Source organism: Helicoverpa armigera, chromosome 10 (genome assembly GCF_030705265.1).
Source record: "Helicoverpa armigera isolate CAAS_96S chromosome 10, ASM3070526v1, whole genome shotgun sequence".
In the NCBI taxonomy this organism is placed as follows: domain Eukaryota; kingdom Metazoa; phylum Arthropoda; class Insecta; order Lepidoptera; family Noctuidae; genus Helicoverpa; species Helicoverpa armigera.
The window spans coordinates 73,227-84,134 of NC_087129.1; positions in this window are offsets into that span (position 1 = coordinate 73,227).

Below are 10,908 nucleotides of genomic sequence, written 5' to 3' on the forward strand. Positions count from 1 at the left end.
TGTTCTCTGGTGCTTATCATGAACAAAAAATAAGGAAAACATTAGACACAATAACTACATGAATACGTTATGTGTGTGTATTTTTTATATATTCAATCGTCCGCCTGGATAGAAGAATACTGCCATAGGTTAAGTAGGTAGCAGCTGGGTTTTGACATACCCATAGATAGGAGTTTAAATTCGCGGCAGCATCTACTAAGTTTCATTGCTATTTGTAACCCACAGAGAGATCGTTAAACCAAAAAAAAAAAATTAAAACAAAAACGTTCGTTTGTTTTCTTAAGCGGTCAGGTAATATCGAGAGATTGCCTACACAGTACGCACTATCCTTTCTTAATCTGCGGTTTTGCAACAATTCAATGCCACTGACAGACTGACAGGCTCGTTACCTCTGAAATTGCGGAACACGTTTTTATCTCTCTGTATTATCGCAATTAGTCTTAAAATAAAATGTTAACTACATATTTAGTAGTTTTAAAAATAAATAATAATTTAAAGTTTCAGGAAATTGTGGTTGTAGTCTTTGTTTTTGTTTATATTACGTCATTACAGGTAAATATAAAAGGCTTTGTTTGTTTGACGAGAATAATATCAGGTAAATCTAGTAACTCTATCTGGCTGTAACCTTGCGCCTACATGAGTTAACATTAGGAGTGCAAGGCTGTTGAGCCTTAACAATATAATCGTCAATATAGAACATAGTAATTTAAGAAGAACTAACCCATCTAGGATCATGAAGATGTCGAATAATTTTGTGGAATTCGTAGAAAAGCTACGAAGTTTTATTCTAGGAGTTTTGGTTACAGCTTGCAGCACATCATCTATTCAGTGTACCTATTCATAAACTTTTACTGATCATGATCCAAAAATAACCCCACTAATCGTTAGTCACCATTTTTTTAAATATAGGCAGTGCCTAACATTGTTCATATTGTCATCAGCGTCAGCAGCAGCCTTGCATTGTAATCCAACAGGTGTCCGACTCTTATCTGATTATCACTGATCCTCTAACTCCTCAGTAAGATTATTGCTTCCCTCACCACTCCACAATGTATTTGTGAACTGTCACAAGTGACGAATCAATCTTACCGAGAAACCTCGACCTAAGCTGTTTACGTCATTACGAGCTTTATCAGATTTCAGACATAGCCTGCTTATCATTGAGACAGATCATGCCAATATGCCAACGTTTCAATAAGATGTAGATAAGTCTTCTTTAGCCCATTTATAATGGTGGGAAAAGCAACAATCGTAGAAGCATTCGAACTCTTAATAGGTCAGACTAAATGTCTACGCATTGTGTGAAACCACGATGACAATCCTAGTACAATAGCGCTCAAAATAACCGAAATAAAACAAAACTAGTTCGCGAAAATGGGGCGAAGCTAGGTGTAATGTGACAGTTGTTTGAGCGCGATATAATTGGAATGATTACATAATTTAAGTAATGGTAGGTGCGGCGGTTTCGTGGAGCCCTACATTAATTTGATCGAGCGCCGCTAGTGCCGGCCACGTGTAGCGACGCTTTGTGATGCGATCGGTTTACGCAAACATTTATGTGTTTTATGGTTCACCATGAAATTGTTCCGATTTTGCTCAGTTAAATAAATGTGTCGGTGGCGTATTTATTATAAGTCTACTATTACGTAAGTACTAGTACCTATACATATGGGTAGTCTTAAGTGCTGTTTAATTTATGTCATATTGTTACTGTCTGCAGTTTGTATTAATATAATTCCACAGTCCATCATGCCGGAGGGTACTCAACTCTACAGATCGCTTAGCTGAAGTCAACACAAGAACTGGTTCATGGGTCGCGGAAACGTTGTCGACAGTGGACGACAATCTGAGGTCTTCCAAATCAAAGGCCCAATAGTATATGATAAATGTTCGTATGTGTTCAAATCTGATGTGTTATTGTTCGCGTGCCGCAGCGGCATCCCCGAGTTGCGTAATACATAGGCGTGTTATGTACTCATAGTATATGAGTGCTCGTATGTAAATGTGGACGCCGGCACGCAACGCGGAGGTCACTGCGCCCAGGATTACCACTATTATGGTCAGTATGCCAATGAGATTTTATAACTAATTATGAGTAGATCTAAATCTAAACGACGAGCTTATGGGACCAAATATCATAATTTTACGCTCGAACAGATACATCGGTTTGAAAATTCTGCCAGTAAAATTCTCGATTTTGTAATATTTGTCTCTACACGGCAAATTCAAAGTCGCGATATAATGTAAGCCAAACAAAAGGTTTGTGAGGCCACACATGACTGTGTACACAGGTTACTCGGCTGAGACCTACACGACGGTAAACAAATCGCGGCCTCCACTAGTCAGTTCCCCACAGAGCCTTATAAAGCCATCAGCGAGCACTCGGTTACTTACTAAATTAACTGAAATTACTCACGCATTACAAGGTAACAAGCGAAACATTAATAGGATTAGAGTTCACGTTGCTGTGGATAACTTCTGGTTATTCCTTGTAGAGCGGACATAGATAGTTTGTCATAACTTCCTCTCGGTTGGTTGAAACAATATTCAATTCTTTAACATGACACAGGTTGCACAGAATTATAAAATCCATAAATGTATGAACAGCATGATACACTTGAAAATTATGGAGAATCATACATTTTTCGTACCTACCTTTCCTAATGAGTGTACAATGTATTTATTTTCTTGTGTCCTTATAAGGGTGGGGTATGATTGACAAGTATCGATTACTAATCATTAGACAGATATAAATTCGACAAGGCGTCGTTGAGTGCCATATTGGGAGCAGTTTAGTAGATCACGGCGCGGTCGTGTGCTCATATCTCCCACGTACAAGGCAGCTTGTCACAGCTGACCTGCATGCACAAACAGCCACTGTTACTGCACGGGAACCTTACACTAAACCCAAAAAAAACAAACTGTCATTGTCATAAGAGAGCCCTGGGAAAGAACATCCATTGCCATAGAAAATGACAGATGTTTGTAAATCATACCGGGTGGAGAGGTATAATTTCAATAGTTAGTATTAATTACAGGTCTAGGTCACGGTGTACCTTGACATTAGCGTGCCCCAATGTCACCAATCTCCCTAAACGATACCCCAATAACTCACAATTAACAGAAATGATCAATTTCATTAGTAAGTCCAGTATTTATGTGACGTATTTACGATAATGGCGGTGTAATTGGCATAATGGACTATTAATTAAGTGGCGGTTACCTCACAATATTTCAGTGTTGTGCTGTAATAGACGGAATTGCGTGAAAAAACGGTGTAAGTCTCGTGAAATATGAGCGCGAGAGGTTCAGGGCGCGGCCTGACGCAGAGACGTGTCGCACGATACCACGCGATCATCCAGTCTTATGAAATACCTAAATGTTATGCCTACAGGTGATATATTCTACTATTTGGGATCCTTTTGACTTTTGGCACGAAATTAGCAACAAAATTTTACTTCATTGGTTTTTCCCGTAGAGAGTAGAGATGATACTGTTTTGGGTTTCAGTTTGTAATGTTTATCTCAGCACCTAGTTAACTGCTGCGGAGAGACATTCAACAAGTCCTTTAACAAAACAAAGTTTTGAAGATAAAGCGTCTGTCAGCTTATGTCGACTGTACCACGTGAAAGCGTCTGCCAATCCCGACTACTAGAAAGATGTTCTTACGCAACAGACAGACAGCACTTTGTCATCAGATTACTGAAAAATGTTAATGAATGTAAAATAAAAGTGAGCATTGTTTCGACTCCAACAATGTCAAGGTATCCGATATTTGTGGTAAATAAACAAACGCCAGTGTGTTTGGAGAATGGCGTTCATTGCGACATGGACTCTTGTTTTCTTTGAAATTGTAAGCAGATCATCTGGAGCTGTACAACAGGTAGAAAGAATATTAAGTAACAACAGATCACCCCAGATCTAATGTTTGCCACTAAACCTCAAGAAGGCAGCTTTTATCAAGAAAAACAAATCACAATACAGATTTCCATTTCAATATCTAATTGCGGATAACTTGGCATTCGACGCATCATCGTCCGCGTTCGTAGCTTGCATTACATATCTGACGCAACAAGTGAACCAGGCTCGTAGGACATGTACATCGTGCAGTCGGAAGCGGGCAGTTACCGGCAGCCGCGCCGGCCGTCCGGCTCGCTGTCCGGCACTCCCGCGGGTCAAGGCCGCGCCGACACTGAGCTAGTTCGCCTCATAATGAGAATCTATGCCGGCCGAGTACTTACCCAGCCACATATTGTGTTTATTGCCGTCTACACTGTACTAAATGTCTTTCACAAAGATGTATGGCCTTTCTTTTATAGTTCTTCTTGTAAATGTACTTTAATGTTTATGTTTGGTTTGATTCTTTGACCGTGTGAAGCTTTCAAGGTTCCCAATAGCAAAAATGCAGGTACCCATAATTGTCTGCATGGTTCAAAATTGAAGATTAAAAATTGAAGCAAAGTATTCAATGTAGTTGAAGCTATCAGCGATTCCTACGAAGCTAATGTGAACATTACAGTAGGTAACTATCAACAACATGCTCTAAACTGTGCGAATAGATACCTAAAAAAGTATTGTAAGTATGGTGAGTGACAGCTAGAAACTAGTTCACGAGGCTATTGATAGCGTTTCAAAACATAAAACTATCCAATATTCATGAAATTCTGCTGAAAAGATAACCTATGAATGGTTTATCATAATTCCTAATAACTTGGGTAGCAAACTATGTAGGAAAATTCGAAATGATTTTCAAACTTGCACATTTTGTTGGCAACAATTTCCACAACTTTTCCAAAAATATTTGTCTGCGAAAGTCTACAGATCTTATCAAATATGTATAGTATATCAACTAGAGTATTTTCTAACACCCACATTTTGGTACATACCTACGCGTATGGTTAAGCTTCATGCCATGAGACGAGCATATTGCCGTAATCCGTGCACAAATCCAGCCGCCGAGCCTGATATTATGAAAACCTCAATAACTATTTCGTGTTTGCTAAAATCATACACGGCACCGAGGTAACTATTTAGTAACCTGTGACCGCGATCCGCAAAGGTAGGCGATAAAGCGATCTAACATTATTGAAATGTACACAAACCCTATCAAAGCGCATACTGCCGCGAAATCCGAGATGGCGGGAGGAATCGAAGCCTCACTTTTTACTCCTAAAACATTGTTTTAATAATGTTCTACGGAAAACTACCATAGCCATAATCCATAATTGTCGATTGCTAGTCAGTCCTTCAAATCCATTGTTGTGGGTAACACATTGTCGGATGATCGCCATTGTGTACGTATCAGGTCAGCCGTCAGTCTGACGGACAAGGCCGGGGGAAACAGCTGTAAAGCTGAAACTTCGTGTAAGTCCACATTAGCGATGTGTGCACGTGAAAACTATGACAGCTAAGAGGAAATGTACGCCATCAAACTTTGATAGCTTGAAACTTGATTGAGTTTATTTAATTTTTCCTCTAACAACATGCCATTACGCCTGAAAAAATCTGTAAGCCATTTCAGCCGTGAAATATAACAGACAGACAGGCACACGAGTCCATATCGTAATCCTTAGAGTATTCGAAGTGCGTACAACAAGTTTAAACGTTCTGTGGAAGTTACGAAATATCGATGTATGTGGAGTAATGTGCTCGTTACGATCTGTGATGATAAATAACGAGTAAATAACTGGCCGCGCCGTGACCGTTAACGATGTATTCAGTGTAATAGGTGCGCGCTAATGTCTTGTCCATTTAATTTTGAGGGGCACACGTCACTACATAAGTGGACTGTCAAGAACCTATTGTTTTAGGGAAAACTTGATGATAGTTTTTAACAGTAATGTAGTCAAGACAAAGCTAAAAAAATCGGGACTGTTTTAGCATCTGAGTTTGTCAAGACTGAAGGAAAGAAGCTTTTGACTTTTCTGGATACAGAAATTTCTATTGCAGATCTTATCCTTCAATTTATGTAAGTAAGAATTGATAAGTCATTATAATAAAAGACTTCGATTTGCGATTAACAGCAGTTTACGGTTGAATTCCGGCGCACGCGCACCCAATAGATTTATTTACTCGATTTATTAGTAGCGCGCATTGTTTGTGTTTAATCATTGGAAATTATCCATTACATCTGTCTGTCTACTTGTTCGTTTATCTTTCATTGTCCCATCTATACTACTACTAGCTATATAAAAACTGATCTATAAAATTAAATGGATAAAGCTAACTTAGTAGAAAAAACTTTTGTTCAACAATTATTGCAAAAAGTGTGGATTAAACTACTTTTGTTGCCTAATAAAAACTTCTTTTATGCGAGACCTGGCAGTCTTGTTCCCTCACATCCGCTTCCTTCCAGTTAGTTAACTGGAGCGTAAATAATTGTATTAACTAGTCTAAAAACTAGACAAACACTAGTCTAGACTCATCGTCTTCAAAGGTAACTCGATCTGGCTCGTTCTGTGTCAATGTCAGACGCATTCAGACTGTCGTCAGACTCGTTTGACTGCTCACAACTGTTCGCGAGAAAGTGGGGACAACGTTGATTGGATTAGAATTAAACTTTTAAGAATGTTAATTGGGAGACAATTAGTAAGTCAGCGACTGTTGTCTCTTGAATGACTTTAATACTAATGTAGGTAAGTAGGGATCGTAGCTCTTAGAAATGAAATGAAATGAAAATATTTATTCGTCGAGAGCGTAGTTTGTAGAACGTAGTTTGAGTTCTTTTCAAATTCGCTATTGAAGAAATGTTTATTTTCCTTGTTGTTTGTAATTTAATTACTTAACGGATATTTAAAACAAAAGAAAAAAACATGGCAATTCTTAACAGTCTCGTAAAAATAAGGTCTTATAACAGTAACATATCCTACTGCTGAATAAAATAACCTACGTAGGAATTATAAACAAGAATTCCAGGAATAGCATAGTATTTCTACATTCTCCACAGCATTCAGTAGTATTATTCCGTGGATTAAATAAAGCGCAAATACACGTGAAAGATATCAGAGCAGTGCACACTATTGTGCCGACAATACTGTATTGTTTACTGCAATAAATCTGCTAGTGCAGGGATCAAAGTTAGCAGTTAATCCCACGTAGTACCGCGTCATAACTCCTCGCGCTGTTTACTTAACTGTGGTTCAATCCACGCGTGGAATGTGGCGCCTCTCATGTTCCTCATTGATAGACTGGTGTTATGAGCTTACATTCTTACGCGTTCCTACGTTCCTACTGTACGCAAGTGTGATAAGATGAATAACTATCTAGTAACAGGTGGTGATAGGTGAAAACAGGGGCCAGAAAAAGTACATAGTTAATCACCACTGTCAGCAATAAATAATATTATGATGATCTACTTTTTAGGTCTGTAAAAACCCGGCGATGATACATTTTAAAGGTAACGCCACGAATCATAGACAGCAAAGTGCCCCTGAACGCTGATGACTACCCGTGTGTACACAATCATTACAAAGTCAAAGAAAACGCTCCACTACACTTACTTTACAATTGTTTTATTGCTTATAAAACGTTGCTTTGCAAAGCATAAATTCTTCCAGTGTGCAGACTATATTATGCGGTTTCACAACAAGGTATTGTGGACTCTATGTTCATGACCTTACAGTTGGTGTTTGCATGTGCATTGGAGAGCGGTGCTCGTGCCGTCTGGGCCACGCATGATTAAATCTGGATGTATGGCGGCCTTCGCCTGAATTGGCAGGTCGCTGAAGTATTACTGAGCTGTGGTGAGACGTCACCTTAAGGACTTGCAGCGAGCATAGACACGCGACCACAGGGTCAATAACCAGACAAGCGATCTATGGAAATTAACCTCACTAATTTATTATCAGAAATAAACTTCGTAGAATAAAAATTAATGTCGAAACGAAAGAATAATTGCTACGACTAAGCGTCTGTGCATAGTTTGAACAGCTGATGTTCAGTTTCTGATGAAATAAATAATACTAATACTTTTCAATTTGCAGCGTTGTTTGGCCATGCGCGGGATTGTGACCAGTCCTGCAAAAATTACGCGAATGATTAAATCAGCGAATAATTCAAACACCTATAAGCCAAACCGATATTCACTTCTTATATCTGAATGAGTTCGATGTTTGTTTATAATAAAATCAGTCCTAACAATCCACCACGCAGTTATGATAAGCTAATGAGTGCAGCATCTCGTCACGTCACTGGCGCCAGGTGCGCCGCGTCCCTGCCGGCGCGCGCGCAGCCCTGACCCACTTACTGCAAGTGCACGCATGGGATTACCCCAGATGACCATCTGCTGGGGCTGGGGACAGTGCACTGTGGACTTTGATCCTGTGGTGTAACAAGGACTTAGAAGGATTTATGTTGGAATTATTTAAAAAACGAAGTGAGTTCTTCGCCTAGACTACATATAGCTGTGGTATCGGTCTCTTAAAACCTCATATTCTCACTATACATAGATATTTTTTATGATGCCCTTGAACCGGTACAACAAGAGTTAAAAGACTCGTAAATCTTTTACCCAGCTTCAAGTACCTCGATACGATTTACTATGATTCGATACACAGCCATAAAATTAGATAAAATCTGCGTAGAACCTTTTTGTTTCTTTGTATAGCAATCAGAGCTGCCTATTGATATTGAAGTAAGAAATATTGTTTGGACATGCCTTGCAATAAGTTTGAACTGAATTAGACTTTATCACCATTGCATTGTGACGTAGTGTCCATACAATATTAAGATAACAGATATAGAAATAACGTTGATTGAGTAAAATCATAAGAATCAGAGTTTACCTGGTGAACGTTCAACTAATGTCCATTGGAATTATGTAATGGAGTTAAATCGCTTTGATTAAGTAGTTGACTACACTTGCTAATGATGGATAGCCTAATAGGTACAGTTTATTGTTATTTAAATTATAAAGCGAAAGTTCATTAAATTCAACTTTTTCTAATCAAATCAATGTACATACATACATTTTTCTACGTCTCGTATCTAATCGTTATACTATAGTGAGAACCGCAATTCAATCACAGCGAACGATTTAAGTGAGTAAGTACCTATCTCATGTTTTCGTGGACAGCATCACCTACTTATAAGATCTAGATCCTGAAGCCACGTGTTAAAACAACGCGTCGTTAAAAGTGTTTACAATAAGCTGTAGTACTATAGTGCAGCATGAAAGTAGTTCGAGTAAATTGTTTAGACTTTCAGCTATTTGTTTACGACAGGCGCTGTTTGAACTCGCCGTGAGCTGCCCGGTGCCCGCGGTTAGAAAGCACGCTGTTTCGCCTAACTGACGGTTATTCGATTAAAGCTGCTTTCAGTTTTAAAGCATTAGCTTATTAGTTTCCATGAAATGATAACATGTAGAAGGACTATGACGTGTGATGAAGGAAATTGATGACCACTGGGCTGCGTTGCGGGTATACTGAGAAAAGGTGAAAGATGGACTTTATTGAACGTTTATTTGAATATGGTAGATTTTGTGAGCTTTTGGCTCGAAATACGTGTGATTTTATGGGATATCTATAGGGTATATTATTAAATGGTATTGATACGAACGTTACATTTTCCTCTATAAAATACATTGTATCATGCTGAATTAACGTAAGAATGTTCTGTTTACAATGCCGTGTTCCGCGTATAAATTCCATGTTTAGAACAGATTTTCATGCAGTTTAATCGTTTGATAATTCGCAGAGGATTTTTCTAACACCTTCAAAAATAAACTTCGATGAATAAATATAGTTCGCTTCCTGAAATCGTGTTACCTGTGATGTAACGAATAGGTACGCGGTAAGTACAAGGGCTGCGCGTGAGTCACTCGCGAATATTGCCGCCATGACAGATTTACTACAACTTGTGTTTACACGCTCATATTGTTTCAATACACAACTTTTTAACACGCTTATTTTCACTATTTTCTTAGGTGTAATGCGTTTTTGAAATCTAAGCGTAGGCTATATTTTCTAGATTTGTGCCGGGTTGTTCGCTAGTAGGTGTTATTGAGACAATGTATTGTAGAATAGCCAAAATAACAGCATGAAAATTTATAAAAGACTGCCCCGAAATGGCTACCTTGCTCCAATTTCCACTATTTATCATTTGAAAGTGTGTTAATGCAAGTGTCTAATTACATCCGCAAGGGAGGTTTATTTGGGGTAAACGTTTATTGAATAAAAACTATATTTGTTGTTACCAAATAATCAATAACTATTATACATTGTGGTAAGAACATAGTCATGACGGGTAAAAAATAACACGTTTTAGCAAGTCATGTCAGAAATAAAGGAAACATAACCAACAGATAGAGGTATTAACTTCCTTATCCATAACGTGTGTGATATCTTCAGATCATTTTTATTAGAACTTATTTCACCATTGATACCTCTGCCAGAGATAATGATACTTATCACATGATAAAGAAATCATACCTCCGAGAAAATTGCACAATAGCCAGAGATGCGTGTGATAAAGGCCCGAGTGATGTAGGTACTTGGTACCTACGTGTGCTATCTCTACATGTGTTTGGAGAAAGCGACTGACCAGACGGACAGGCAGACGCAATGATGCGCTGTTCTTGTGATAAGATAACAATACTGACTAGATGATGAATGATAAGAATTCGCTACATTTGTACTTTACTTTTCTCACCTAAGTGATGAAACTACATGAAACCCAGTTGTTTGTAGTTGATATGAAACGTAATGACGTTGTATTCATTGCACATTTAATTATTACTGGTTATTGTGTAACTGTAGTAATGTTAGTACAATAGTTGCTGCACTCGAGAGTTGCGGTTACATGAATCATGTTATTAGTGCCATTCAATTTGAATGTCGGCTACAGGATAATAGCATGCTTCATGTACATCGCCATTCATCATTTAATTAAGTATTGCATTTCTTCAGTCAA